We start from the raw sequence: 10,233 nt of genomic DNA, 5'->3' as shown, positions 1-10,233 counted from the left end.
GACTCACCATGAAATGTCCACACCGTATAATTAGGCTTAAAACCCCTCCTCTGCAGGTGTTTAATCATTACAGCCTCTATCCTCTTTTTATAGTTGTCGCATCTAGGACAAGGGTACCAGTTTGTTTCCTGGCCATTTGCAAATGCGGCTTTCACAAACTCCTTGGTTTTTAGAAACCATTCTTTCGTCATCTCTTTCTGACTAGGGTGACCGGTGTACATCCACGCATCACTCATCTTGCCTAGCTACTAAACACACAAGAAATATATTTTTATATAATTCAGCATATATATTCATCAGTTAATTCAGGTCGCCAGTTTTATTACGTCCATGCAACCTACACTCTAATAGGTAAAGATAGGTCCTAATCCCACACGAGTATGTGTAGATTTGGTTTGTTTTCCCATGCTCTGCTCCAGATCCAACGCAAAATTTTGGCAGCACCTCCCCGATGTTCTCCTGATACACGTCTCCGCAATAAATAGAGAGGATGTGTATTCGGAGAACAACAGGGAGGCACTGACAAAATTATGCATCGGATCTGGAACAAAGCATAAGAGAAAACAAACCCAATCTACACATACTTGGGCTGTACATGGATAATGTTGGACAATTCGAAAGAATCATGGTTATAAATATATACAAATGCATGCATATTTATAAATGTAACCCTTTCGAACGGGAGACACATACTGGTCACGCATACTGATAAATTAATTTAATTACCTATATCTAGCAAGTTTCATCCGAAGACCGACCCACATCAAATAAAGGGGCGAGGATGAGATGACATTTGTACTCACCCACGAATGCAGGGGCCGAGCTCGTAGAACGCACGGGGAGGTCTTCGCACAGCATACCTTACAGCGACGAGACAACTGTCACATGTAAATCCACCCAATCAACACAAATATTTTGTGTTCATTAATAAAATCGAAAAATATATGACCTAACACAAATATATGACCTATATAGATGTCATCTAGGGTTCCATAAAAAAATATTTCGTGTCGGGGTGTCGTCGAGATGTCGTGTCGGGGTTTTGGGGCATCGTGTGGGGTGTCGTGGTGTCAGGGTTTCGTTTTCTTCTTCATCATCTTCTTTTTTTCCTCTTCTCCCTTTTCTTCTTCTTCTTCTTCTTCTTCTTCTTCTTCTTCTTCTTCTTCTTTCCTTCCTTTTCTTCTTCTTCTTCTTCTTCTTCTTCTTCTTCTTCTTCCTTCTTTTCCTTTTTCCTCTTCTTCTTCTTCCTTCTTTTCCTTTTTCCTCTTCTTTATTCTTATCCTCTCTCCTCTTTTCCTTTTTCCTCTTCTTTATTTTTATCCTCTCTCCTCTTTTTCTTCTTCTTCTTCTTTTTCTCCTCCTCCTCCTCCTCCTCCTCTTCTTCTTATTCTTCTTCCCTTATATACTAGGAAAACACTTAAAATCACTCGGTTGATTACTCGAAGAAATCAGCCGCGTTGCTGGCACGCCATGCGTCCTTGTCTCACGTCCTGGTCAGCTCGTACCTAACCCCACGTAGCTCATCCCTCAACAAACCTTTATCCTCTGTTCCTCTCTCTCCAACCACTCATCCTTCTCCGATTCTTCACCCATGATCCATCCATTCTTCCGTTCCTTTCTCACCATAAAAGAGCAGAGCTCGTCACACTATTTGTGCGAGAAAGACAGCCTTGTTGTAGTCCAGGTCGGCCAGCGTCCATGCTCTAGAGATGCAGATCAGCTCACCATACGCGCACGAGCTGATGCAAACCACCCCACTCATGATGCTTCCAGTGATGACGACAACTATTGTTGCGATCTGTTTTGGCGTCCGCACCATGGTCTACATCAAGCCACCCACCGTTGAACCTTCGAGATACATCGGCGTTCTTATGGGTATAGATGCGATGGTGGCCGGCGTGGGAATGGTTCAACCTCCTTTGCCTCATCTCATGCAACAACACTCATCCACTCAATTCTTCTTCCCCACCGGTGCCATTGGTGCCTCAAGTGGAGCCTCGCCGAGCTGTTGGAGTATCCTCGGTGCTACAGTGGAATATCACCGGTGCCTCAAGGGGGTGGTCGCAGCAGTAATGTTTCTGCACCGACCTCATGGGGGTGGTTGCAGCAGCATCGTTGTTGCAGCCCGTGAGCTCGATGGCGTCGTAGCCATGGCAGGTGCGTGACAAGCTCACCGACGTTTCCTAACGTTGTGGCTAGTGCAAGCATAGGCGGTGGTCGGAAGGCTCTACATGGGCAACTACTAACCTAACAACTAACCTAACTAACAATAGGTAATTAATAAACCTAACAACTAACCTAATTAACAGTAGGTAATTACCACTAACAACTAACCTAATTACCACTAACAACTAACAACTAACCTAACTAACCTAATTAACAGTAGGTAACCACTAACAACTAACCTAACTAACCTAACTAACAGTAGGTAATTAACAACTAACCTAACTAACCTAATTAACAAATTAAATGAAAAAGGGAAAAATAAGGACTCACCGGAGGGGGCGGCCGGGCGATGAGGACGGCGCAGGGAGGACGACCGTAGAGGAGGAGGGGGCACGGGGAGGAGGGGGTGCGCTGGGAGGAAGGGGTAGTGATGGAGGAGGGGCGACACAGTGGTGAAGGAGGGGTCGTGAAGAGGAGGAGGGCGCGGTGATGGAGGAGAGAGCGGCGGTGGAGAAGGGGCGGTGGTGGAGAAGGGGCGAGCTCCGGCAGCGGTGGTGGAGGAGGAGGTCCCGGGAAGGAGGAGGGTGCGGTGGTGGAGGAGGCGGCGCAGGGAGGAGGAGGGCACGATGGTGGAGAAGGGGCGAGCTCCGACAGCGGTTCACGCGTGGGGAGTAGGGGAGGGCGGTGAGCTCCGGCGGCGGTGGGGGTTTCGGGGGTGAGAGAGAGAGATCCGGTAGGGGAGAAAGTTGGGGGTGGGGCGATGACCGCTAGGGGAGAGAGGGCTGTGGGGGTGGGGCGACGGTCATTAGGGATCCATCCTCTTTGTTTTCTTCCCCCCGACGGCGAAGAGGTACAAGGCAGACGGCAAAGGGAGAGGCCGTTAGGGGGAGAGAGGGGGTGCGGGGTGGGCCGCCCCGTGCTCTTTGTCGTCTGTCTGAATGCTCTTTGTCGTCAACTGGCACACGGCAAAGAGCAGACTGATGGCAAGAAGTTTCTTTGCCATTAGTCTGCTCTTTGTCGTCTGGTTTTTGGTACCTGATGGCAAAGAGGGTCTTTGCCATCAACGAGTAGACGACAAAGAAGTAGCAGATGGCAAATTCTTTAATTCCAGTGGTGTATGTCTCCAAGGAATAGACAAGATTTCATTGCTTGGTTTCCGGAGAAGGGTGGGTGTTTTTCTGTGAAGAGCGCCTACATGCTTGCAACTGGAGTTTGTAATAGTTTGGTTGCGGACGGAGCCTCGTAGCATTCCAACTCGAGTGCGTCCTATTTGATAGTGTATTTGAAGTTCCAAAGTTCCTTTGAAAATGTGAATTATGGCTTGGAAAGTAGCGACCGGTGCATTAGCTACAAATGTTTGCAAAAAGACAGGCACCTATCAAAGCGTGATGCATGCCCCATATGCGGTAAAGATGCAGAGAGAACTTTCCATGCATTGATCACTTGTGATCATGCACGTATACTATGGGACTCTACGAGGAGGGTTTGGGATCTCCCTCATCAAACCTCTCTTGTTGATACATGGATAGAGTGGTTGTTGAATGTTCTAGCTAATTGCCGAGAAAATGAGCGGGGTAATGTGATAATGCTTATTTGGATGATATGGTCCTTACGGTTAGATACATCGCATGGCAAGGATACACCGTCACCAAATGTTTCGGTTTACTACCTTCAAAGTTATATGAGCTCTCTGGATCTATCTAGGAGATTTAACACGGAGGATATTATTTACGGAAAAATGCAAGTGTAGAAGGATGGTATGAGTGCTCATGCTAGGGAGTCCTCTCAAGCACTACATTGACATCGACCGCCGACAGATCGGGTGACTCTATCCGTGGATGGAGCGTTCTCTTCGGTTGATGGCTCGACACCGATCGGGATGATCTTGAGGATGTCGATGGAAGCATTATTTTTTGGAGGGCACCGATGTTTATGTAATTGCAATGATGCTCTGGATGCTGAGTTGCATGCTCTAATGTAAGGTATGGCGCTTGTGATGCAACACACTAATGATCCTATTATAGTCCAATCAGACTCCTCGGAAGCTTTGACAACATTAACCCGTGATAATTTATCCTGGTCGGCATATGGACATTTTGGTAGCAAAAGTTAAGCATCTTCTGGTAGAGCATGAATTTATTCCACACAAAGTTAAGCGTGAGTAAAATAGGGTTGTACATTGATTGGCATTGTATAGTCGTATGGAGAGTACTACTGTTGTATGGCTTAAGCGTGGACCACCGTGTATTGAGGAGTTGGTGCCTCTCGATTGTAATTCTATGCATATGGAATAAAACTCTTTTACCCCCGCAAAAAAGACAAAAAAAAGTAGTAGCATGGCAGTACTCTTGCCAGGTTTCTCAAAAAAATAGCCACCTTTTTTGTTTGGAAAAATCTATCTAGTAGCGTGCGCATGGATGTTTTTCCGTGCGACGGCATGCAAGGGCGTGGACTCTTCATCGCATGGCCAGCAAAAGATACCCGCAGAGGAGGGGGGCACAGATAGACATAGTTGGACTCATTTGCTAGGGATGCCATTCAAGTCCGACACATGCATGTAGCATGCATGATCAACTTTACTACTACACCTAGTAATCACACTGCAGGGTTGCAGGCTACAGAACCTTTATAGGTGTGAGGCAGCCTTACACAAACAAAATAGGTTTGGTCGTATACATAAGTTTTTGCTCTTTTTCCTTGTTTAGTTTGTCACTGAAACTCAAATTAACAATACTAGTAACTAATCTCAGAGAACTGACATCTCCTACATTTAACCTCACAACTGCACATTTTTTTCCTGCTAAAAGAGGCAACTATAATTACTTTTTATTGAAGCCCAGCAACCACACCTTCTTAAAGCCTTAAACCCTAAACGCCGTGACAATATGTATACATCTTGGTAATTACACTTGCTTAAACTTGACAAATAATAAACTTGCTAAAACATGGCAAGTGGAACAGTAAAGCTGTTAATATAGCAACTTAGCAACTAAGCACAATAAATCCAACAAGTAAGTATAATGATAAGTGGTATGCTTAAATTTTAAATGTGGCAGGTAAGGACAACAAATCCGACAAGTAAATACAATTGCCAATGGCATAGTTAAACTGTTAAATAGCAAGTAAGTATAATAAATTTTACAGGCAAGTACAATGGCAAGGGCATAATTCTACTATAATGTGGCAAAGCATAATAAATCCAACATGTTAGTATAATGTCAAGTGGCAAAGTTAAGCTGTAATATGAAAATAAATTTGATAAGGAAGTACAATAAATTTGACAAGTAAATATAATGGCAAGGCCATAATTAAACTATAATGTGGCAAGTAAGCACAATAAATCCAACAAGTATAGTGTCAAGTGGCAAAGTTAAGATGTTAATGTGACAACAAAATTGACAAGTAAGTACAATAAATTTGACAAGTAATTATAATGGCAAGGTTATAATTAACCTGTAATGTGGCAAGTACGTACAATAAATCCAGCAAGTAAGTGTAATGTCAAGTGGGAAAGTTAAGTTGTTAATATGACAAGTAAACACAGTAAATTTCATCATTAAATATAATGGCAAATGGTACAACTAAACTATAACACGACAAAAAATTAGTAAGTATAATAACTTGAAAAGCACAAACGAAAACGTTGTCCAAATATAATAATAAAGGACCTAGTTTCAAAAAACTGGTCATCAATCATACCAACATTTTGAGAGATAAATAATTGCACTTACCATTTTTCTTTAAAATCACGTAAGTGCATAGATAACAAAAAAGTGGCAGCCTGTTCTTAGCGGTAGTACTAGTAGTAATTTTTGTCTTGAGGGAAAAATTGTTGCTCCGCTACATATACATGTGATGCAAGCTCGCATGTGGGAGAGGGTGAATTCGATGGACATCAATGCATGCATGGACACGACCTACTTGAGGACACGGGAGAGCAGACCATTTTTGTGTGAGAAGACTGGCTAGCGGCCGCCGCACGGGAGTGTTAGGGCATGTACAATGGTGCTATCTTAGTAGTGCCATGTAGGATAAGTGATGAGATGAAGGAGAGAAAATCCATAAGAAAAGGTTTGTCTTCTCTTATTTAAAAGAGAACAAGAGATAACCTTTTAACACAATATGTCTCACCATGTTTTTAGGAATAACAAGATATTGAAGAAAAGGCTAAGAGATGATCCATTGTAAGATATTTTTTATCATCTGCAAAATTTAACATAAAACTGTTAAGAATAGATTAGTTGCTTATTAATTAAGCTAATTAGGATTAAGTTAATTCTTAGATAGGTTACTTAGTCCTCAAGCAACCATGCACTTCCTTGACTCTCAAGAAAACTATGTAATAACTTGGCCCTTAAGTAACTTCAAGTTACTTGACTCCCAAGCAACATGTGTACTTCCGCCCGGATATAAATACCCTATTGCTATCATCAATAAAGACTAATCGTTTATTTACTTTCATTCAATCTCGTTTTACTCTAACACGTTATCAGCACGCTCTCTGCGAGCAATTCAATAGTCGCATGCAACCATCGCGTGGCCATTGTTCCAGATATCATTGACCACACATGGCCATTGCGGTGTGATGAAAACCGGCCACCGGCGAATCCTTAAACGAAACGCCGTAGCGGCCGCGCAATGAGGGCATGTGTCTCTCGAGATTTCCACAGGAAAAGGAGGCCACGAACCAGCATGAAATGCCTCCAAAGTGCCATTGGCAAGGACATGCATGTCCCATCGAGGAAGAAATCGATTAGGAACACTAAATTGATTTGGGTTTTTTGTCTTTTCTAGAGGAACTCACAATCAGCCATAAACGATTCACCGTTGTTTTGCTTTTCATGGCAGCGTACGCGACCAAGGCACTTTGCAGTCAACGTACGCGCAGGCGCTACTACTTCAGGCGTATGCGCAGCGGCGTTCGATCGCTGGCCTCGGCCCTTGGCACCGGCCGCCTCACAATGTCTGGCTTCGGCAAGACGCGGCTACGACAAAGACGATCATCCATATGTGCATGCATCCGTTGAAGAAATCGATTAGGAGAAAGAGCAATTTTCTTTTGCGTCACCGGAAGACACGAAGTGCATCACCGGCCTTCCACAACAACGGAAACTTGGACATTCTGATGAGCGGCAGCCGACGGGATGCTGCGCTTCGTAAAGTCAAGATAATCCCGCCGACGACCTTCGACACGCCCTTAGCGGCATACATCACCAATTGAAATTGGAGAACAAACGTTGTGGCATTTTTCTCAGAAAGACGATGAGGACGAGTGCAAAACTCCCAGATTATACACCATTACTGTGAGGTCTACATCTTATCACTAACAAGATGACTACCTTCAAAATGCTCTTCCAAATTTAATATGTGACTACCTCAAGATATCATAAGGTAATACTCGCATCTACTGCAAAAAATATATATATAATTGCAGACTATGCATTATTACTGCAAGGTCTACATCATGTTAGTCTGACAGATGGTTACCTTTGAAGTGATTTTCTAAAATATAGCATAACATAAGGTAATAGAATTATGAACATCTACTGACAAAAGTCAGACTATGTTTTCTATTACTGCGAGATCTACACCATATTGGTGATTATCTTCAAAGTGGTATCCTATATAAATTGAGGTCTACACATATGGCTATAAGGCATCAGCCGTACTAAAATTTGCTCCTCCGAAGCATTTATTGTTGTTGTTCACTAAAATATTTTACTCTCATAGTAAATATTGTTCTTGGACATTTTGCTTCAATATGTCATAGGAAACTATGAAAATATTTGCATATAACTGTGATTACCTTCTATTACATTGGTAAAATACATGGCAATGGAGCCTACGCCACTATTTCTAATTATAGTGCCGTCCATCCATCAAGATGGATCCCATAATGTATGGTAATGATTGAGTGTCACAACACTTTCGCAAGGACCACACCACATCGTGGTTATACTTTCATAGTGACTAACCAATGTTAAGCACATGCAAGTCTATACGTTTTGGCGGTGACTCTAAAATCACACACTTTCTCAAAAATGAAGTCCAAAACATTAGCAATAATTTCATCGCATGTGTTATATTGAAGGATACACCTAGGTTCACCAAGGATCACCTTGGCCATGGTTGTTCTCAAACAAATTATTTTATCAATATATATTTCTTACTCATAGAAGTAAATTAAAATGAATGCAATAACATTTTCATGTAACACATGGCTGGCATTTCCAAATGCTTTAAATTCATGTTAGGTGGGAGTATTTATCGTAAGATGATTCATGACATCAGTCATTATATCCACATGTGGCATTTGTGTCCACTATAACTCCACCTTCGGAATATGTGTCATGGCTATTCTCTTAATACCTAAGTATATTCATATGTATTTCATGTGTCACCAAGTTCACTTAGTTCTCAAACTAAGTACATGATGAATGAATATATATTCACCTTGAATATTTCTCTTAAGATAAACATGCTGCCATGAGCACATTTGGAATGATAACCCAATATTTTTTTTTCAAGGCCTCAAGTCTATTGCAACTTACAATTTTGGTAGTTATAAAATCAACTTTAAGTTGAGATTTTGTGATCAGATATTTTTCGTATTTGAATCCGATTGAAAATGGCATAATACATTTTACATCCTCTTATGATGGTATTACCATTCTCATGGTAAAGAAACATGTTATTTCTTAAAATCATCATATTCACCCAACGAGTGCTTCAAATATTTGCTAGCATTGAGAATATTATGCAAGTCAATGGTTACAAAATAGAACCATGAGGAATTTAAAGTAAAGTGGAGGCTAAAGACAACCAATGACATAATTACCTTTCTAATTGGTAATTGATCATTTTCAAATGATCACAAAGACAACTCTCAAGTTTGTCAAATGTGTGGTTACATAAATATCATACATATGATTACCACCGTCAAACATATGGTCAAACCACACCATAAATTTATTAAGAAGGCAAATAAGTTCATTGGGATAGTTGAAAATTTGCAAACATACAACCAGGAAATATCCTCGTAAATGATTGTTTCCAAATCTTCATCAGAAGGAGAACCAAAAATATAGTGTAATAAAAGAATGATCAATTCCTTTATGCCTATGATATGTTTGCATAATTAATTTTTCAGTAATATGGGTGACCTCATGGAATATCCTAATTATTCCCAAAATAACATTAGCCTATACTTGTGCTACTACATGTAGTGTAATGTCCAATATCCTATTTATTGGACATTATATTTGATAAATTTTGAATGTATGAATCAATTCATACTCAATATTGTTGCGTACACAATGATTTTCTAATTATTAATAAATTAAATATTAAGCTTAATAGCCTTAGCCATCCTGGTTTGGGGATGATTATAAAATTATTAACAATTCTATTGGTCACAACTTAACAAGTTGCAAAATTTCCCAAATCATCAGATTTTATGTGCACCACATATGCCATAGGGGAAATTACTTTAAGGAACTCTCACCTTACAATTCTAAATGACCCAACTCATTCTTCCTTGAACACATTGAGAAGATATGTGCATTACTCAACCATTGTGTGGCATTATATAGATACTTCATGGTACTCATGGAAACATTTATAAAATGATTTCCAGTGTGTCTCTTGTCACACAAACCATGAATGATATAACTAAATTAATTGCTCAAATTCTCAAAGTAAGAGCAAGCTAGTTATCCTAAACAAGCGATAAATCCATTCGAATGGACAACTTCGTTGAACTCATTTCACAAGCAATGTCTGATTATACCTAATACTTTATGTACATACCCAAAATGGTTTAGTTAAATATCTTATCAAAGATAGTGAAATTAATAATATGACCAAACTTATAGAATCATGATTTACTAGCCTCATGCTAGACAAATACGGCATTACACACCGTAAGTATGATATAAATCATACCAACTGCATAGCATACTACTTTCCCCTTTTAGTAATTACGTGGAAATCAACAAAGTATTTCCTATCTGCGATAATTCGGTTACATACCGATATCACCACTCCAGCATACATCAATGGGCTCTC

Source organism: Hordeum vulgare, chromosome 1H (assembly GCF_904849725.1).
Source record: "Hordeum vulgare subsp. vulgare chromosome 1H, MorexV3_pseudomolecules_assembly, whole genome shotgun sequence".
Taxonomy (NCBI): domain Eukaryota; kingdom Viridiplantae; phylum Streptophyta; class Magnoliopsida; order Poales; family Poaceae; genus Hordeum; species Hordeum vulgare.
The sequence above is the reverse complement of the archived record's forward strand: the minus strand, read 5'-3'. Positions refer to the sequence as shown.